Source organism: Schistocerca piceifrons, chromosome 1, assembly GCF_021461385.2.
Source record: "Schistocerca piceifrons isolate TAMUIC-IGC-003096 chromosome 1, iqSchPice1.1, whole genome shotgun sequence".
Taxonomy (NCBI): domain Eukaryota; kingdom Metazoa; phylum Arthropoda; class Insecta; order Orthoptera; family Acrididae; genus Schistocerca; species Schistocerca piceifrons.
This window is the reverse complement of record NC_060138.1, coordinates 126661818-126683676: the sequence shown is the minus strand read 5'-3', so window position 1 is coordinate 126683676 and position 21859 is coordinate 126661818. Positions and strand designations below refer to the sequence as shown.

General features: G+C 42.1%; 1 protein-coding gene across 1 annotated transcript in view; it reads right to left on the bottom strand.

Moving 5' to 3' along the window:
• The window catches only part of LOC124788223 (chordin-like protein 1), a 560639-nt gene that overhangs the window by 12800 nt on the left and 525980 nt on the right, over positions 1–21859 (bottom strand). The window lies entirely within an intron of this gene.

Below are 21859 nucleotides of genomic sequence, written 5' to 3'. Positions count from 1 at the left end.
CAGTTCGAGCTGTGGTTGTATGTGTGAGGTGTGCTTGTGTGAATCAATGTGTGTATGTTCCCTTTTCTGAAGAAGGCTTTGGCTGAAAGCTAGACGTGCAACAGTCTTTTCATTGTGCCTGTCTGCAACTCAACCTGTTATCTTTATGGTGAGTACCAAATTATCTTATTCCTTATATTGTAAATGAGTATATAAGCATTAATTGCCATAATTTGATAGCAAATAATTAAAATGCTGTTACAATAGTAGTTTCTCTCTACTGTGATGGTTCTTGATTTATCCCATTTTGTAAAAAATTCTCTTTGCTGAGAATGTACCATATCCTCCCAAGATTGTTATTTAAGTGCGGAATTAGTTTTCAGTGCAAATGTTCATGCTTACGGAGAGTAAGTGTTTATGAAAAATGAGAAAGAAAACATTATTGTGTTTACTTTGTGAATATCAAAGGAAGGAAACAATAATACATTAGTCTAGTGCTTTGAACTTTCTACACACACTGAGTGATGAAGGCTTTGTACACCAAATCAAGTCTTTTGTGAATATTTTAAGACTTGGAGGAAGTGAGATTTGAGCCATGAATTTTTCTTGTTAGGCAAGTGACACTGCACACTCTAGGAGGCTCTACTAATACTACCACTATTCATGCGATAGGACAGCAGTGAACTGTAAACTGCCTTAGCTTGAATATAAACAGAAAATGATGAGCAGTGAATGTAACTCGTCTACTGCAAAGGCACTTGTGCCACAATACAGAGAGAATGCAAAATAAACAACTGACAAGTTTTGAAAGCACTAAGACTGTTGGTGTGTGACTGAATAGTTTATTCTTGTGGCATATTACATGGCATAATAAAATTGTAGTTAAACAGGTGTGGAACCATTAGTTAGCTGACAGTTTGGACATCCCAAAATTCCAAGCTCACATCTGAAATTCATTCATTTATCACGTTTTGCATATTGCATCAAGAAGGTGAATATCCATTTCTATGGACCAAGTCAAGGTGTACATTAACAAAAGGCAAGCAAATCATAGAAACTTAATATGCACACTGTATTAAAAATAAACTATTGCTGTATTGCTTAATATTATTTATTCATGCTTATGCCAGCTGTGTTTAATCAAGTGAATTAGACAGAAAATGTGTTACTTTGAATAAAACCTGCTCCCTCCTCGGTAACAGAAAATCTCCTGTTGTTAGTTCAATATTTACTTGATCTGTAAATACAGGGCCCCATTTAAACTCCATTACTACTTGTCATGCTGATTTATAACAAACATTCCTACTTGCCATATGCCTAATATAATTTTTCAAGCCTTGCATCTAAACATTAATGGAGTATTTGTAGCTAAATATTAATACACTTCGTATAAAGAGTTACTAATTTCCTTTTCTACAGATTTAGTTTCCCAATTTCTTAACTTATGCTATATGGAAGCTTGTTGAATAGCTTTGGACTAGATTATATCACATCACTCTGAGCCCTAAACAAGAAGGCAAAGTCCTCATGAAGGTTATTTTTGTGTCTTGCATTCCGATTGTGTACATCACAGTTCAGATGACATCTCAGCAAAAAAATCATTAAAGAGTGAGGGTAAGAATTTCAAAATGAATGGAGCAATAGTACCTGAGCAATGTTAATGTAACAGATCATCAGTACTATGAAAATGATAGACTGCTACACACCATATAGCGGAGATGTTGAGTTGCAGATGGACACAACAAAAAGACTACTAAACATGTGGACTTTTGGCCAAAGGCGTTCTTGTACAGTAGACAACACACACATTGACACAAGCATAACTCAAACACACATAACCACTGACTCTGGCCACCAAGAGTGCACACATCACACAAACATAACTCAGGGACACATGATCATTGTCCCTAGCCACCGAAGCTACTATGAGATGAGTAGCAATCTATCCTTTTCATAATACTGTCATTATTCTGTCCTGGGTTTTTCACTGTTAGATCATTCACTAAGATTTAAGTGGAACAGTGGAGTACATTATTGAAACACAATGATCACATATAGGTACCAGAAGTGTGAGATGACTGGAACTTATGCAAATGCACCTAGAAGTATAATGTTAACTTTACAGTGACATCACTGACTGTATCCTTTGGTGGCTTTTGTCATTCTGCCTGATATGCATTGTTGTGTCTCTCACTTGTTGATGGGATGTCACGGGTGTTGTTCTGAGGAAGGTAGTGCCTGCTTACAGAGTGGTCTTGGTACAATATATGAACAGGAAAAAACTTGGCTATATGTTTCTCAAACTATTTAAGAGATGTGCTGTTTTTTCGAACTTCACATTTCCCTGGTACATCACCAATTAAATGAGTACAAGCTGCCATCATCGCCCTCTACAAACAAGCTATTGATTTCATGAAAATGCATCTTCCAACAGCATGTTTCTAATGTGTGGCAGGTATGACAACACATTAGCTAGATCCTGGCTGGCTGCAAAATTATACACTGATGTGCAGAACTTAGGACAAAAGTAACTATTGAGTGATGTGTCTGCCACAGTCAAGTAACATAGCTCGATGAAATTTGGACCATACATACAACCAACCATTACACTTCAGTACAAAAGGTAACTGAAAGAAATAAACAATGAAAGAAACAGAAATGACACTTTTAATAATCTATTTCCAAACCTTAAAGAACACCTTCGAGGACTTCACTTTGATATTGATGAAGCGGTGCAAGGCAGAGGTGAGGTTGTGGCTCCACAAGTAAAGTCAGTCATTCTGCAGTGATGGTATCAACAAACTGGTCTCTCATTGGGAGAAATGTGTTCATTGCCAGGTATGTAGGTATGAAGAATAGAGATGTAGAGTGTTGACAAAGATTGTATTATTTAAAAAACTCTAATAGTTTTCAAATAAAAAATTCAGAAGTATTACTTTTCTGCACACCATCGTAAAATGGAAATACGAGTATAGCATCTTATCAGTGTGACATATATAACTGCTGTCAGAAATCACTAGCATTGAAGGATCATCCACCAAACCGTTTACACAATATTGAATACGTGTGAATTATGAGCTATTGAGTGAAAATTACCTACCAAATAAATTAAAGCAATAGAGAATCCCTTCAGCAAACGGCTGACAGAGCCCACAAATTAATGTAAAGAAACACTTTTTATCCAGTGATTGACATTTTTTCGCACCTCCATATTGTAGTGGTCTCTGAAAAATGCAGCCTTGTTACACTGTAGGTGTGTGCATTTATACACAATCTTGGGACCTAATGTATATGCCAAAAGAAGATAATACCATTTTCTGCAAATGAGGTAAGGAAATAAAGAGTGAAATTTAAAGATCACAAAGTTGACCTCTCCAGGCATTGGGATCTTCTCAAACTCTGTGGGGTGCAACACAGCACCAAATGCAGTCATACAGCTATGAAACCTGTAGTACATCTACATCTGCATACATACTCCACGAGCCACCATACGGTGCTTGGCGAAGGGTACCTTATACCACTACTAGTCATTTCTCTTCCTATTCCACTCGCAATCAGAGTGGGGGAAAATGATTGTCTGTATGCTTCCATAAGAACCCTAATTTCTTGCATCTTATGTTCATAGTCCTCACATGAAATGTTAGTTGGCAGCAGTAGGATCATTCTACAGTCAACTTAAATGTTGGTTCCCTAAATTTTCTCAATAGCATTCCTTGAAAAGAACATTGCCATCCCTCCAGGAATTCCTATTTGAGTTCCCTATGCATCTCCGAAATACTTGCACGCTGATAAAACCTATCGGTAACAAATCTAGCAGCCCATCTCTAAATTGCTTCATAGTCTTTCTTTAATCCAACCTGGGATAGATCCAAAACACTTGAGCAGTACTCAAGAAGTGTGGCACTAGTGCTCTAAACATGGTCTCTTTTACAAATGATTCACACAAATGCTTCCTAAAATTTTCCCAAGAAACTGAAATTGGCCATTCATCTTCCTCTCTACAGTTCTTACAGTTGATCTGGCAAAATAATAATAGGCTGTTAAAAGCCAATTCTACCAACCAGGTTGTGGTTGGTTTTGAGATACTTTCCACATTCATCCAAGCAAACCCTGGTCCTTGGTTACCAGTGTCAGACAGATAGTAGATGCTCTAGAAAACTTTTTATTTGGCCTATTCCTTACTCTCAAACATGTGAGAGCCATGTTGAAAGTTGTAATGCAGTCAATTATAATGAATAAGCCACTTTTTGTCTATTTTGGACATAGCACCATTCCATGTGAACACTTAGCCACCTTATTCAGTCTTTGGAGATACCTGCAACAGATGTTAGATAACAAGTCTTGGCTAAGATCTTTTAAGTAACTATTGTTAGATACAACAGTCTTTTCATTCAAATGGAAGTGCTCCTCTAGATCTTTCTTTGGTTTTCAAGAACATGAAGAAGTCTCATGCTGGCAGGTAAACTGAACTGGTGGGATGAAACAAGAACTGCAGCTGTTGTTTGCAAAAATTTAACAGTTGCAGTTGCTGAGACATGTGGCCTTGTTCATTGTCATGGCACAAAATGATCCAATGTTTGGAAGCTTCAGAGTCCAAGAGGCCTATGTGCCAGGCATCAGATATGTGTTCTCATACTTTTTAAAATGGCGCTGGCATGCTTTAGTGCATGTTGTAATGCTCTAGCATAACAATACGACATTCTCCCAATATTGCTCATTGTGCAATGATTTGTCATGGGTAGGATTTTAACAGCTGTTGAATGATGGCCACAGGAGATAAGCTTTCATAGTAGTTATTTGAAATTACTTGTCAATATAAAGAAACAAGTTTGGCCATACATGAAAGGATGACAGTAGCATACTTAGGGATGTTGTATTTTGTTTGTGTCTGCCAGTCTGTGTGACCAGAGTAGAAAAGTGCACACAAGCACTTAGCAGCTTAAATTATGTTTTTTTTAAATGATGACTGACTGCCTTCACAAGAGGACTCAGATAATGCTGTCATGATAACACCACCTTGTTGAATAGTCCCATGGTGAAAATTAAGGGCTATGGCACAGTGAACCTTGAATATCACCAGTTGTTGTAATTATTACTTCAGTAAAGCCTATATTATACACTGAAGAGACAAGGAAATTGGTACACCTGCCTAATATCATGTATGGCCCCTGTGAGCATGCAGAAGTGCTGCAACACAATGTGGCATGGACTTGAATAATGTCTGAAGTATTGCTGGAGGGAACTGACACCATGAATCCTGCAGGTCTGTCCGTAAATCCGTGAGAGTACGACGGGATAGAGATCTCTTCTGAACAGCACGTTGCAAGGCATCCTAGATATGCTCAATAATGTTCATGTCTGGGGAGTTTGCTGGCCAGTGGAAGTGTTTAAACTCGGAAAAGGGTTCCTGGAGCCATTCTGTAGCAATTTTGTACGTGTGGGCGTCGAACTGTCCTGATGGAATTGCCCAAGTCCATTGGAATCCACAATGGACACGAATGGATGCAAGTGATCAGGCAGGATGCTTACGTACTTGTCACCTGAGTCGTATCTCGATGTATCGGGGGTCCCATATCACTCCAGCTGCACGTGCTCTACACCATCATAGAGCCTCACTAGCTTGAACAGCCCCCTGCTGACATGCAGAGTAAATGGATTCACGAGGCTGTCTCCACACCTGTACACGTCCATCCACACGATACAATTTGAAACGGGACTCGTCTGACTAGACAACGTGTTTGCAGTCATCAACAGTCCACTGTCGGTGTTGACGGGTCCAAGTGAGGTGTTAAGCTTTGTGTCATGCCGTCATCAAGGGTACATGATTGGGCCTTCGGTTCTGAAAGCCCATATCAATGATGTTTTGTCGAATGGTTCGCATGCTGACACTTGTTGATGGCCCTGTCATGTCCTACCCATTCGTCTAAGATAGGGTGCTAGGAAGCTGTTTTCTCGGAGAGCCAGACAACATTCAAGCAAATCTTATTAATGGATTATTAGAGTAAATTAAATTGACAATACTTAGCTTTGCATATTTACAAAGATGGGTCCCAAGCAAATGGCGACATGCAAATAATCAATGTCCTTCGATATATACAATTTCCATGCAAGCTAGTCACGGCTAATGCGTTTATATCATGGCTCGTCTCCTAGTGCCGCCACGGCTACGCGGAGCGGCGCTTATATTCTCTTCACACACGGGCCGCTCCCAGTCAGTGTACCACTGTCTGACGTCGTCTCGCAGCCCTCTCTACTGTATTGTTCTAGGTCGACGTGCCGGCGCTTGGTGTTACGCCACAACAGGCCCAGGATTGAAATCTGCAGCAATCTGCGGACGGGTTGCATTTCCGTCATGGGGAATGATTCTCTTCAGTCGTCGTCTGTCCTGTTCTTACAGGATCTTTTTACGGCCGCAGCAATGTCGGAGATTCGATGTTTTACTGGATTCCTGATATTCATGGTACACTTGTGAAATGGTTGCATGGGAAAATCCCCATTTCATCGCTCATGCGCCGACTATAACACCATGTTCAACCTCACTGCCATTGCAGCAGCAGTAACCGATCTAACAACTGCGCCGGACTCTTTGTTGTCTTATATAGGTGTTGTCGACCACAGCACCGTATTCTGCCCGTTTACATATCTCTATATTTGAATACTAATGTCTATACCAGTTTCTTTGGTGCTCCAGTGTAGGATCAAACTACACTAGTCTGCAAAACTTAAGGACAAACATAACTTTCACATGATGTCATTGTCAAGTAATATGTTAAATTTGGACGGACATAGAAAGAACTGCTATGTTATAGTACAGGAGGTAACTGAAAGACAAGTCAAATGACACAGACAGAAGTGACACTTTTATTCAAAGACAATAACTCCACTGAATTCAAAGCGATTCATGATGGGCCCCTGGACATTAAAAAAAAGTTGGGACATGGTTCTTAATGGAGTATGTAATCACCACGCATGCCAATTAATGCCCTTCCAAGATGCTATCAAGTAGGCTAAAAGGTTGGTAAAGAGTTTTTGTGGTAGGGTATTCAGTTCCTGCTGTGCAGTTGACAACTGCTCCTTGATGTATGTGGACATGCAGAAATTCGATATCATAGTGCATACCTCAGGGAGTCACACCTACTGATACGTGGCTGGCGACCACGGGGCCCCAAGCTGAGTCCTGGCATTGCTTCCACTTACTTATGCCAGGCTCCTGACTTTTATCTTTCCTATCTGGCCACCCTCGGCCAGCTCTTGTTCTTTTCCGACCCTGACGCTATTAGGTTTCGAGGGCTAGGGGTCCTTCATTTTCCAACCTATACTTCTCATGCAGCGTCTGACCCGGAGCGGGTGGCTGCAAAAGGCGTCTGTATCCCATGTTAGGGGTGGCCTCCAGAACTGCGGAAGGCAACGGAATGCCACCGCAGATTATCTTCCCTGCATAATGCAGTCTCCATTTTATGCAAAAAAAATGGCTTCCTCTCATGTTAAATCAGTGTCCGGAGGTAAAATAGTCCCCCATTCGTATCTCCTCCAGGGGGGACAACTTGAAAGGAGGCAAAAAATCAAAACGAGAATTGGTACCTCGAATGTCAGAACTCTGCTACAAGCAGGAAAACCAGAAAACCTTAAAAGAGAGATGGAAAAGAATCATATGGACCTCGTAGGAGTTGCTGAGGTAAGATGGAATGGACATGGAGAGTTGCAGTCAGATGAATATGTATTCTACTACTCAGGAGGAGAAGTAAAAGGAATTAATGGAGTAGGAATGATTATGACAAAGGAATTGGCTAAATGTGTGGAATATGTAGACTATGCAAATGACCGGGTTATTGGTGTAAGGCTGAAAGGAGCACAAAAAGATTTACTGATTGTCCAGGTGTATATGCCAACTTCAGAACATGATGACCAAATTGTAGATGAAATGTACAATGTAATAGAGAGAATAATGGACGAAAATAAAAAACGCTGCAAAATAGTAATGGGAGACTGGAACGCCATTGTGGGAGAAGGGAAAGAGGGAAACATAGTAGGCAGTCATGGTCTTTGAAAGAGAAATGACAGAGGTGAATGGTTAATTGACTTCTGCAGGGAAAGGCAGCTGATAGCGGCAAACACATGGTTCAAGAACCATAAGAGGAGGCTCTACACTTGGAAATCACCAGGGGATAAATATAGAAACCAAATCGATTTTATACTGGTAGAAGAAAGACACAGGAATGGAATCAAGAAGGTGCACACATTACCAGGTGCAGATATTAATAGTGACCACAACTTACTTATGGCAGAAATAGAAATAAGAATGAAAAAACTGAAAAAGGCGACAATGGTGAAGAAGTGGGATCTAGAGAAGATAAGGTCCAACAAAGAACAAATTACAGAAATGCTGTCTCGGGACTTTCTAAACACATTACGAGACAACGAAGCACCTGATAATGCCAACGAGTACTGGAATATGCGGAAGGAAGGAATCATTAAAGCAGGACAGCAAAATATAGGAAATGTAAAAGGAAAAAGGTAAAAAAAACCATGGGTCACACAAGAAATGATTTCCAAGATGGAGGAGAGAAGAAAATTGAAAAACAAGAACACTGAAGATGCAAGAAAGATATACCGAAGGCTAAATAACGAACTGCGAAGAGAAACAGAGCAGGCTAGGAAAAAATGGCTAAAAGAGGAATGTGATGAAATTGAAGAACTGGACAGGAAGGGAAGATACGACTTACTATACAACAGAGTAAAGACTATGACATGGGAACAAAACAGAGCAGGAAGTGCTACTATGGAAATTTTGAGTAAAGACGAAGAGGTAGTGTATAAAGATCGTGACGATGTCCTCCAGAGATGGGAAGAATATATAAAAGAGCTATATGACACAAATAGCAAACCGGAAACTCTGGAACTTGAATCACACAACAGTGTAAGTGATGAAGAGACAGGACCGACCATCATAATGGAAGAAGTAAAGTCTGCCATTGCTGCAATGAAAAATGGCAAAGCAGTAGGTACAGATACAATACCGGGAGAAATACTAAAATGCTTGAACCACAATGGAATAAGAGAAATATTGAGGTTATGTAATAAAATATATGACAGTGGTGAATGGCCTGAGGACTTTTTGACAACAGTAATGATTCCATTACCGAAAAAACAAGGAACCAAGAAATGCAGCGAGCACAGGACAATCAGCCTCATTTCACATGCAGCCAAAGTGATGTTAAGAATAATTAATAAAAGACTTGAAAAGGTAATAGAGGAGAATCTCGGCGAGGAGCAGTTTGGCTTTAGACGGAATACGGGCACCAGAGATGCAATAGGGCTCCTACGAATATTGGGAGAAAGGTTTATTGAAAAAGGAAGAGACCTATATATGTGCTTCATTGATTTAGAAAAGGCATTTGACAATGTGGTTTGGGACAAGCTGGCGACTATTATGAGGGAAAAGAGAGTGGACTGGAAAACCAGAAGACTCATAAACTCATTGTACCTTAATCAAAAAGTTTCAGTTAAAGTGAGAGGAGAAAGTACAAACTGGATCAGACTAAGGAAAGGAGTAAGACAAGGATGCTATTTATCACCTACTCTTTTCAACCTGTACTTGGAAAATATGATTGACCAATGCCATTAGATGATAAAGGAGTAGAAATTGGAGGAAGAAGAGTAGGGTTCTTGAGATTTGCTGATGACATGGTCCTTCTAGCCACAGGGGAAAAAGAATTACAGGATTTGGTGGACACCATTGCAACTAATGGAAAAAAATATGGAATGAAAATTAACACAAATAAAACAAAAGTATTGGCAATAGGAGGAAATAAGGAAATAAAAATTGTGCTGAATGGAGAAACACTAGAACAGGTGCAAAATTTTAAGTATCTTGGAACCAGGATAGACACCGACTGGAAGTGCACCACAGAAATTAAAACAAGGATAGCAATGGCAAAAGAGGCGTTTTATAAGAAAAGGAGAATCTTCTGCAGCGGTTTGGACAGAGAACTCAGAAAGAGACTCATAAAATGTCTTGTATGGAGTGTTCTTCTATATGGCGCTGAAACATGGACTATGAAGAAAAAAGACAGAGAAAGGCTGGAGGCTTTTGAGATCTGGACATGGCGGAAGATGGAAAGAATAAGTTGGATGGACAGAGTAAAAAATGAAGACGTACTGAGAAGAGTGGGAGAGAAAAGGCAGTTACTAGATGTAATAAAGAGAAGAAAAAGACATTGGATTGGGCATATATTAAGAAAGAATGACGGACTGATAAAAACAGTTTTAGAAGGTTATGTAGAAGGGAAAAGGAAGCGAGGAAGGAAGAGATTCCAGATACTGGATGGCATGATGGACGGTAAAACGTACAGCAGCCTTAAGAAGGAAGCAATGGATCGCAGAAAATGGAGAGGCAAAGGACCTGCTAATATAGCAGATAACTGATGATGATGATGAGTGCATACAAGACATGTTTGATAGGGTATAAGTCTCATTTGATATTTCTTTCATCACGCTGTTTCACACGCACCGCCATGTTGCCCGCTACACTTCGGAGCCTCTAGTGGCAGAGGACTGCAAATATGTAGCCATAAAGAATAAAGATGTAGAATGTTAATAAAGTTAGCATTATTTATAAATAATTAAGAATTTTTACATAAAAATCCAGAGGCATTATTTTTCAGCACACCCTTGTAATTTTTAATTCGTTTTCCTACTATTATCTTTGTGGGGATACCTTATCTTTGGGGCATTGCGCCGATCGTTCCAGTATTGTTAAGCACCTGTTGTTATCGATGGGTGGTTTCCTTAATTATCAGTGATTCTGTTCTGTGTGTCCTCTTACAGTAAACAATATATCGAGATGTGCCACAGTTCTCAACAACAGAAGGGTTTGAGCGGAGGCCCAGGCTCCTGCTTTGCATGCTTGAGATGAGGCAACTGGCGAGCAACATGAAAAAAAAACGTGAAATTCAGTAAAAGCGCGCAGCAGAGCAACGACACCAGTTAGAAAGTACGCCATCAACAATCATCGGGGTCCTGCCAATCCGCAGCAACCAAAACGAAGGTGCAAAATCAACTGCAACTCCCTGTGGGCGCATTCCGGAGGGCGACGGTTCAAAATCCTGCCCGGCCCTCTAGATTTAGCTTATTCCGTGATTTCCCTAAATTGCTTAAGGCAAACCCCGTCATGGCGGCCAATTTCCATCCCCATCCTTCCCTAATCCGAGGTTGTGCTCAGTCTTTAATGAGCTCGATGTTAATGGGATATAATACACCAATCTTCCTACCTTTCCATGGTATTTTGAAGTACACGTTTTCCAAGCACATCCTGCAAGAAATAATATACTTTTATAAGAATATCTAACTTATTACGGCCGAATTTCTAAACTTTGGATGCATTTTCCTCATGAAAATAATTTGCTTTTTAAACCAGTGGTGTATTATAAACGGAATAAACCACAATTTGAAACTGCTGTTTCAGTGTACGTAACATTAACCATTTGAGACCCGACAATAAGAAAAAATATGTAATTTTACAGTTTTACACATCTACATCCGTACTCCACAAGTCACTTGACGGTGTGTGGCGGAGGGTACTTTGAGTACCTCTATCGGCTCTCCCTTCTGTTCCAGTCTCGTATTGTTCGTGGAAAGAAAGATTGTCGGTATGCCTCTGTGTGGACTCTAATCTCTCTGATTTTATCCTCATGGTCTCTTCGCGAGATATACGTAGGAGGGAGCAAAATACTGCTTGACTCCTCGGTGAAGGTATGTTCTCGAAACTTCAACAAAAGACCGTACCGAGCTACTGAGCGTCTCTCCTGCAGTCTTCCACTGGAGTTTATCTATTATATCCGTAACGCTTCCGCGATTACTAAATGATCCTGTAAGGAAGCGCGCTGCTCTCCGTTGAATCTTCTCTATCTTTTCTATCAACCCTATCTGGTTTGGATCCCACACTGGTGAGCAATATTCAAGCAGTGGGCGAACAAGTGTACTGTAACCTACTTCCTTTGTTTTCGGATTGCATTTCCTTAGGGTTCTTCCAATGAATCTCAGTCTGGCATTTGCTTTACCGACGATCAACTTTATATGATCATTCCATTTTAAATCACTCCTAATGCCTACTCCCAGATAATTTATGGAATTAACTGCTTCCAGTTGCTGACCTGCTATATTGTAGCTAAATGATAAACGATCTTTGTTTCTATGTATTCGCAGCACATTACACTTGTCTACATTGGGATTCAATTGCCATTCACTGCACCATGCGGCAATACACCTGTCTTCCTACCTTTCCATGGTATTTTTGAAGTACACGTTTTCCAAGCACATACTGTAAGCAATAATACACTTTTTTAAGAGTATCTAACTTATTATGGACGAATTTCTAAGCTTTGGATACATTTTCCTCATGAAAATAATTTGCCTTTTAAATCAGCGGTGTGTTATAAACGGAATAAACGACTATTTGAAACTGCTGTTTCAGTGGACATAACATAAACTCTTTCAGTTCCGACAGTAAGAAATAATTTTAAAATTTTTCACTACATTACCATTTTTTATCTTGGTAACCAACGAACAGAAGAAGAAATTGGCAAAACGTAAGCAATCGCTTATTGTAAGGTAACTTCACTTTGGAAAGAAGTCCAAATAACAAGCAAAATGGGCCTAAAAATCAATAAATTTTATATCAAAAGTACACTGTCCAATCACATTAATGTGATCACCTGTCAAAAGCAGAATAAACACCTTTCTGCAGTGCAGGGCGCCACGAGACGTGCGGGAAGAGACTCAGTGAGGTTTTGGAAGGCACCGACATAGATGTGGAGTGCCGTGGCCAGCTAAGCTGAGTTACTCTGTTGAGGATCCGTGACGCGAACAGCCCGGTTGAGGTGGTCCCACAGATACTCGATTGTGTTTAAATCTTGGGTGTGTGGTGGCCAGGGGAGTACGATAAACTCGTTTTGGGGCTCTTCAAACCACGCACGTACGCTGCGAGCCGTGTCACACGTTGCATTGTCTTGCTGGTAGATGCCATCGTGCCGAGGTAAAACAAACAGCATGTAGGGATGGAAAGGGTCCCAACGATAGTTGCATACTTACGTTGATCTATTGTCGCTTCCGGTATGACGAGATCACCCAAAGAATGCTGCGAAAACATCCCCCCAGACCGTAACGCCCCCTCTTCCACTTGTTTTCAGATGTTTCACGCTGTATACGGCAATCTCCATCAGTCCGATGGAGCATAAAACGCGATTTATCTGAAAAAGCTACCTGTTGCCACTCAGTGGACGTCCAGTGCGGTACTGGCCTGCAAATTCGAGTCTTCGTCGCCGATAAACATCAGTCAGCATGGGTGCACGAACCAGGCGACTGCTACGGAGGTCCATACGCAGCAACGTTCGCTGAAAGGTCATTGAGGAGACACTGTTGGTAGCCCCTTGGTTTATCTGGGTAGTCAGTTGTGCATCTATTCGCCCGAACAAATATCCGCAGTCGTCATTCACCCTTTTCATCTATAGCTCATGGTGCACTACATTTGCCTCAACACCAGTTTTGCATAGCGCCATTTTGCCACACACGGTATACTTTAGCCGTGGTGGCACGCGAACAGTTAACAAACCTAGCCGTTGGAAATACTTCCACATTCGGCTCGAAAGCCACTGCTCATGCGCTTTCGGACGTCACATAAATATCTCCGTTTCCGCTTTACAACAATGACTGCACTGTTTTCCGCGTCCCCCCGATACATTTTATATACTCTCACTGTGAGCGGTTGTTGACATCGAACATTGGCGATGATCTCATTAATGTGACTCGACCGTGTATTACTGCCCTAGTGGTTTCATTTGGAAGCCACTCAGAACGCAGTAGTACAAACTCAAATTTGCGTTACAACTTTAGATATATTTACTTTCACTGCCAATGATCTCCTCCATATGGCTAATATAAAAAAAAGCATGTCATAATATCCTGCAATCACGTAGCACAATCTCCGCACCAACTGTCGCTAGCGCTTCAAAACAAAATTAATAAAATAGTGGTTTCAGGCAGAAACTCAGAGAGTTAATTAAGTGGGTCGGTTTTATTGACCTTGAATTACATTCTCGTCTCCCTAGTAATGGATCGGTAGAGACTAGAGAATGTTGATTATTCTCACTGCCAATTCTAATGATCAAATGATACTTGCGCACAAAAGGCCTGACACTGCAGCCGTCACTATTGAATACTGTGCTTCATTTCAGTGTTAAGTCATTTATACAAACATAAAAAAGGTTTTGCATCACCTCGGTTCCGAGAGTTCCGGAGCCTGTAAAGAAAATTGGAACAGAGATCAACATAAACATCATTTCTGCCCTTTTTATAGCTCTGAAAACCACACACTGCATGTTGTACCACCATACAGCGAGACCTTCAGAGGTGATGATCCAGACTGCTGTACGCACTGGTACCTCTAATACCCAGTGACACGTTCTCATGCGTTGATGCATTCCTGTATTCGTCGTGGCATACTATTCACAAGCCCGCATCTCGTGGTCGTGCGGTAGCGTTCTCGCTTACCACGCCCGGGTTCCCGGGTTCGATTCCCGGCGGGGTCAGGGATTTTCCCTGCCTCGTGATGGCTGGGTGTTGTGTGCTGTCCTTAGGTTAGTTAGGTTTAAGTAGTTCTAAGTTCTAGGGGACTGATGACCATAGATGTTAAGTCCCATAGTGCTCAGAGCCATTTGAACCATTTGAACTATTCACAAGTTCATCAAGGACTGTTGGTCTAGACTGTCCCACTCCTCAACGGCGATTCGGCGTAGATTCATCAGAGTGGTTGGTGGCTCACGTCGTCCATATACAGCCCTTTTCAATCTATCCCAGCCATGTTCGATAGGGTTCATGTCTGGAGAATACGCTGACCACTCTCGTCGAGCGATGTTGTTAGCCTGAAGGAAGACAGTCACAATATGTGCACGATGGGGGCACGAATTGTCGTCCATGAAGACAAACGCCTCGCCAATATACCACCGATATCGTTGCACTATCGGTCGGACGATGGCATTCACGTATCGTACAGCCGTTACGGCGCCTTCCATGACCATCAGGGGCGTACGTCGGCCCCACATAACGCCACCCTAAAACACAGGGAACCTCCACGTTGCAGCACTTGCTGGACAATGTGTCTTAAGGCGTTCAGCCTGACCGTGTTGCCTCCGAAAACGTCTCCGACGATTGTCTGGTTGAAGGCATATGCGACACTCATCGGTGAAGAGAACGTGATGCCAATCCTGGGCGGTCCACTCGGCATGTTGTTGGGTCCATTTGTACCGCGCTGCATGGTGCCGTGGTTGCAAAGATGGACCTCGCCGTGTACGTCGGGAGTGAAGTTGCGCCTCATGCAGCCTATTGCACACAGTTTGAGTGGTAACACGTCCTCCTGTGGCTGCACAAATAGCATTATTCAACATGGTGGCGTTGCTGTCAGGGTTCCTCCGAGCCATATCCGTAGGTAGCGGTCATCCACTGCAATAGCAGCTCCTGAGCGGCCTGAGCGAGGCATGTTATCGACAGTTCCTGTCTCTCTGTATCTCCTCCATGTCTGAACAACATCGCATTGATTCACTCCGAGACGCCTGAATACTTCCCTTGTTGAGAGTCCTTCCTGGCACAGAGTAACAATGCGGACGCGATCGAACCGCCGTATTGACAGTCTACGCATGGTTGAACTACAGACAACATTCCTGGTGGAATGACTGTAACTGATCAGCTGTCGGAGCCCCTCCGTCTAGGCGCTGCTCATGCATGGTTGTTTACATCTTTGGGCGGGTTTAGTGACATCTCTGAACAGTCAAAGGGACCGTGTCTGTGATATAATGTCCATAGTCGACGTCTATCTTCAGGCGTTCTCGGAAACGGGGTGATGCAAAACTTTTTTTGATGTGTGTAGCAGTAAGTATCATTTGTAAATGACCTCTCACGCTAATGTGTATCCCTCGATCTGACACAATGCGTATTAATGTTTCTCTCTATAACGACTCTCAGGGCCGTGGCCGACCAAATCCAGCTTCTCATACTGTGTGGAAGGAATGTCTTGATGGAAGGTATCAAAAAATATAAATAATTTAACACATAACATTCCTGTGATATCTAACTCCTCTTTCTCTAGTTCTGCTTTCGTTTACGATTACACAGACGCACTGATCTCAGTGTCGTCTGATAACTACAAAACACTAAATAATTCGCATTTCTTTGCGTCAGAATGGTATCGAAAACCAGCTTTAACTATTCCAACATAAAAAAAGAAACTTTATGGATCAGTTTAACAATTTTTTCCGCGTTTTTCTTTCGTTTCTTTCTCCCGGGCGTCAGGGGAATCTTCGTGAGGCGGCGGGGAGGGTGATGGGAGCATGAGGCAGTGCCCCACTTACCCCATCGTAGTTAATAAAGATCCTCATTTGTTGATTTGTAAACACAAAGTTTCAATAGTGTCGAGTTTCATTTTATAAGAAATTGGGTTTTGTTTGCTTTTCCCCTCTTACTACGAAAGTAATACGAGTTGCGCGTCCTTTCCGCCACATCTCTAGTTTATATCGTTACTCCTCTGTTAACCAAATATGCGATTGCAGACAGAGAAATGTTGCTTTATCTCCGTGTTTGAATTTCGATGATGGTTAGTGAAAATATGTGGCGGCAGCGCCGGTATGTTTTTAGCAACATTTTAAAACGGTCGGTCCTAATTCGTTTCACGTGCGCTATTTCCTCACAAAGTTACTGCTCGCAGTTGCCGTGCCAATCGGAAACAAGTTCGAAGTAGAAATTTTCCAGCAGACTCTCTCGAGTTTATTTGCCCGTGTATCCCTCCCTAGTCCTAGAGCGATGTTTGCCTGACCTACACTTTTCAGCAGTATTAGATTACTGCTGCCAGCTACAGGTACTGCGTCAGACACGGTATACATACAGCGGAGCGTCTAAACATTTGCCAAAACAAACTTTCGCCATGAGGAAAAAGTGTCGTTGATACTCGTCCAGAAACACTTTCCTCTCTGATTTTTCTCTCTTCTGCACCAGTTGACTCAAAAGCTGCAGTCCTAATACCACTCTGAAAGTAGAGTGATTTATGAAATAGATTTGTAGCCTGGAGTTGATATACAGAAGAGTAAAAAGACAGAAGAAACGAAACGGAAAGGAAAAAAGACTATGTTTTAACATCCCGTAAACAATACAGTTGTCGGGGACGGAGTAAAGGCTCAGATTGGGGAAGGGAATCGGCTGTCCCCTTTTAAAGGAGTCATCCTGGCATTTCTGTAACCAAATTTAGCAAAATCACAGAAAGTCTAAATTCGATGGCCTGACGGGGATTTGAACAGCCGTCTTCTCGAATACAAGACCAGTGTCTTATCATTAAGCCACCTCGCAAAGTGCAAAAAATCGACAATCGAACAGGTTCACTTCAGTAAATGCCGAACAAATCATTGACTTTTCACTTTTCCACAACAGCTACACATAGAGAAACACAAAGCTTACATATTTTTGACTGGGGTGGTGTTAACCTAGAAAAAAATTTAAAAAAATTTCTGATCCCCGTGTATAAGCAAGTTTTGTTTGTTGTTTCTCTTGGTTGTAAGGCAAATGCAGAAGAGGGAATCCCCTTTGAACTGGGAACTTATATTACAGAGTGAAGTCACTTGGTTAAAACAATTAAATGCTTACTTTTTACCAATTTCCTATTGCATTTGTTGCTTACTATGATACTGAAGTTTCCTTTTGTGAAAAAATGTAAAATTATATTTTTTCATGTTGTTGGGACTCTAAGAGTTAACCTAGAATCAAAAAAGTCCATGGTTCAAGCAAAAGTAGGTCCTCGAACTTGTTTCTGCAGCTTATTGCGTTTTCACCTCTGGTGACGTTATCTGTGCGTAAAAAAGGCCAAGTTTCAGCTTGCTTCGGAGTCCACGTTAAACTGCAGCGCCCTCTATAAATGGCTGGGTAAGTCAAATCAAAGGTCAGAGGGATACCACCTCCAGCAGGACCATGGCTATAGTGGAGTCGGCAAAGGAAGATTCCTGACAGTTGCAGTGGGCTCAGCATGGAGTCTTCGCACGGCTACCTCGAGCAATCGTATAACGCGATTTTGTACACATCTCTATGGAGTATTGTCGCAGCTCTACAAAGGGTGTCTCACAACTCATGTTACACGCTTCTAGATGTTGTAGAGGAGGAACTCGTGTGCGTAAACGGTTCGTTTCCATGTTACAAGAAAAACAAGATGCACAAACTTCACTCCTATTTATTGTGATATTACAACAGCTGTTCTACATCTACATCCATACTCCGCAAGCCACCTGACGGTGTGTGGCGGGGGGTACCTTGAGTACCTCTATCGGTTCTCCCTTCTATTCCAGTCTCGTATTGTTCGTGGAAAGAAGGATTGTCGGTATGCCTCTGTGTGAGCTCTAATCTCTCTGATTTTATTCTCATGGTCTCTTCGCGAGATATACGTAGGAGGGAGCAATATACTGCTTGACTCTTCGGTGAAGGTATGTTCTCGAAACTTTGACAAAAGCCCGTACCGAGCTACTGAGCATCTCTCCAGCAGAGTCTTCCACTGGAGTTTATCTATCATCTCCGTAACGCTTTCGCGATTACTAAATGATCCTGTAACGAAGCGCGCTGCTCTCCGTTGGATCTTCTCTATATCTTCTATCAACCCTATCTGGTACGGATCCCACACTGCTGAGCAGTATTCAAGCAGTGGGCGAACAAGCGTACTGTAACCTACTTCCTTCGTTTTCGGATTGCATTTCCTTAGGATTCTTCCAATGAATCTCAGTCTGGCAGCTGCTTTACCGACGATCCACATTATATGATCATTCCATTTTAAATCACTCCTAATGCGTACTCCCAGATAATTTATGGTATTAACTGCTTCCAGTTGCTGACCTGCTATTTTGTAGCTAAATGATAAAGGATCTATCTTTCTGTGTATTCGCAGCACATTACACTTGTCTACATTGAGATTCAATTGCCATTCCCTGCACCATGCGTCAATTCGCTGCAGATCCTCCTGCATTTCAGTACAATTTTCCATTGTTACAACCTCTCGATACACCACAGCATCATCCGCAAAAAGCCTCAGTGAACTTCCGATGTCATCCACAAGGTCATTTATGTATATTGTGAGTAGCAACGGTCCTATGACACTCCCTTGCGGCACACCTGAAATCACTCTTACTTCGGAAGACTTCTCTCCATTGAGAATGACATGCTGCGTCCTGTTATCTAGGAACTCCTCAATCCAATCACACAATTGGTCTGATAGTCCATATGCTCTTACTTTGTTCATTAAACGACTGTGGGGAACTGTATCGAACGCCTTGCGGAAGTCAACAAACACGGCATCTACCTGTGGACCCGTGTCTATGGCCCTCAGAGTCTCGTGGACGAATAGCGCGAGCTGGGTTTCACATGACCGTCTTTTTCGAAACCCATGCTGATTCCTACAGAGTAGATTTCTTGTCTCCAGAAAAGTCATTATACTCGAACACAATACGTGTTCCAAAATTCTACAACTGATCGACGTTAGAGATATAGGTCTATAGTTCTGCACATCTGCTCGACGTCCCTTCTTGAAAACGGGGATGACCTGTGCCCTTTTCCAATCCTTTGGAACGCTACGCTCTTCTAGAGACCTACGGTACACCGCTGCAAGAAGGGGTGCAAGTTCCTTCGCGTACTCTGTGTAAAATTGAACTGGTATCCCATCAGGTCCAGAGGGCTTTCCTCTTTTGAGCGATTTTAATTGTTTCTCTATCCCTCTGTCGTCTATTTCGATATCTACCATTTTGTCATCTGTGCGACAATCTAGAGAAGGAACTACAGTGCAATCTTCCTCTGTGAAACAACTTTGGAAAAAGACATTTAGTATTTCGGCCTTTAGTCTGTCATCCTCTGTTTCAGTACCATTTTGGTCACAGAGTGTCTGGACATAAGACCAAAATTTCTTGGGATTTTCTGCCAAGTCAGTACATAGAACTTTACTTTCGAATTCATTGAACGCCTCTCGCATAGCCCTCCTCACACTACATTTCGCTTCGCGTAATTTTTGTTTGTCTGCAAGGCTTTGGCTATGTTTATGTTTGCTGCAGTTTTCTAACTCGGTTGTTGTACCACGGTGGCTCTTTTCCATCTCTTACGATCTTGCTTGGCACATACTCATCTAACGCATTATGTACGACGGTTTTGAACTTTGTCCACTGATCCTCAACACTATCTGTACTTGAGACAAAACTTTTGTGTTGAGCCAACAGGTACTCTGAAATCTGCTTTTTGTCACTTTTTCTAAACAGAAAAATCTTCCTACCCTTTTTAATATTCCTATTTACGGCTGAAATCATCGAAGCCGTAACCGCTTTATGATCGCTGATTCCCTGTTCTGCGTTAACTTTTTCAAATAGTTCGGGTCTGTTTGTCACCAGAAGGTCTAATATGTTATCGCCACGAGTCGGTTCTCTGTTTAACTGCTCAAGGTAGTTTTCAGATAAAGCACTTAAAAAATTTCACTGGATTCTTTGTCCCTGCCACCCGTTATGAACGTCTGAGTCTCCCAGTCTATATCCGGCAAATTAAAATCTCCACCCAGAACTATAACATGGTGGGGAAATCTACTCGAAATATTTTCCAAATTATCCTTCAGGTGCTCAGCCACAACAGCTGCTGAGCCAGGGGGCCTATAGAGACATCCAATTACCATGTCTGAGCCTGCTTTAACCGTGACCTTCACCCAAATCATTTCACATTTCGGATCTCCGTCAATTTCCTTCGATACTATTGCACTTCTTATCGCTATAAACACGCCTCCCCCTTCACTGTCCAGCCTGTCTCTGCGGTATACATTCCAATCTGAGTTTAGGATTTCATTACTGTTTACGTCTGGTTTCAGCCAACTTTCTGTCCCTAGTACTATATGGGCGTTGTGACCGTTTATTAATGAGAGCAGTTCTGGGACCTTTCTGTAGACGCTCCTGCAGTTTACTATTAGCACATTAATATTGTTATTCCCTGTTGCATTTTGCCTACTCCTACCTTGCCGCGTCTCAGGAGGCGTCTTGTCGTGCCTAGGGAGGGAAGTATCTAACCTAAAAAACCCCCATGTGCATTCCATACGTACTCCGCTACCCTTGTAGCCGCTTCCGGTGTGTAGTGCACGCCTGACCTATTCAGGGGGACCCTACATTTCTCCACCCGATAGCGGAGGTCGAGAAATTTGCACCCCAGATCTCCGCAGAATCGTCTGAGCCTCTGGTTTAAGCCTTCCACTCGGCTCCAAACCAGAGGACCGCGATCGGTTCTGGGAACGATACTACAAATAGTTAGCTCTGATTTCACCCCGCGAGCGAGGCTTTCCGCCTTCACCAATTCCGCCAACCGCCTGTACGAACTGAGGATGACCTCTGAACCCAGACGGCAGGAGTCACTGGTGTCGACATGAGCAACAACGACAACATGAGCATATAACGACATCAAGTTCGGTGCACACAGTGTATCTGCGCAGTAAGTTCGCATAAACTCTGTCCAAAATGCGTGGATACTTGAGAGTTTAAATAGTATTTTCTTGAAAAATAATAACTCGCTCTCTGCAAATGGACTGTCATTGAATTTAGATAAAACGTTATATGTATTAATCAGCACCGTACGTGGCCTGACAACAGCAGTGGAAATAATTAATGCACGAGGGTAAATCAATAAATGAAACAGATTAACATAAATTCTCAGGTACTTATACTGATTAAGAACCTGAAGTACAGCTCAAGGGTTACAGACCTTCTGAAATGTCTACACTCGCAACATTTGCGTTACAGGTACGTGGGGGAGTTGGAAAATAAGTTTCCCCTGTCGAATGTGGTCAGAG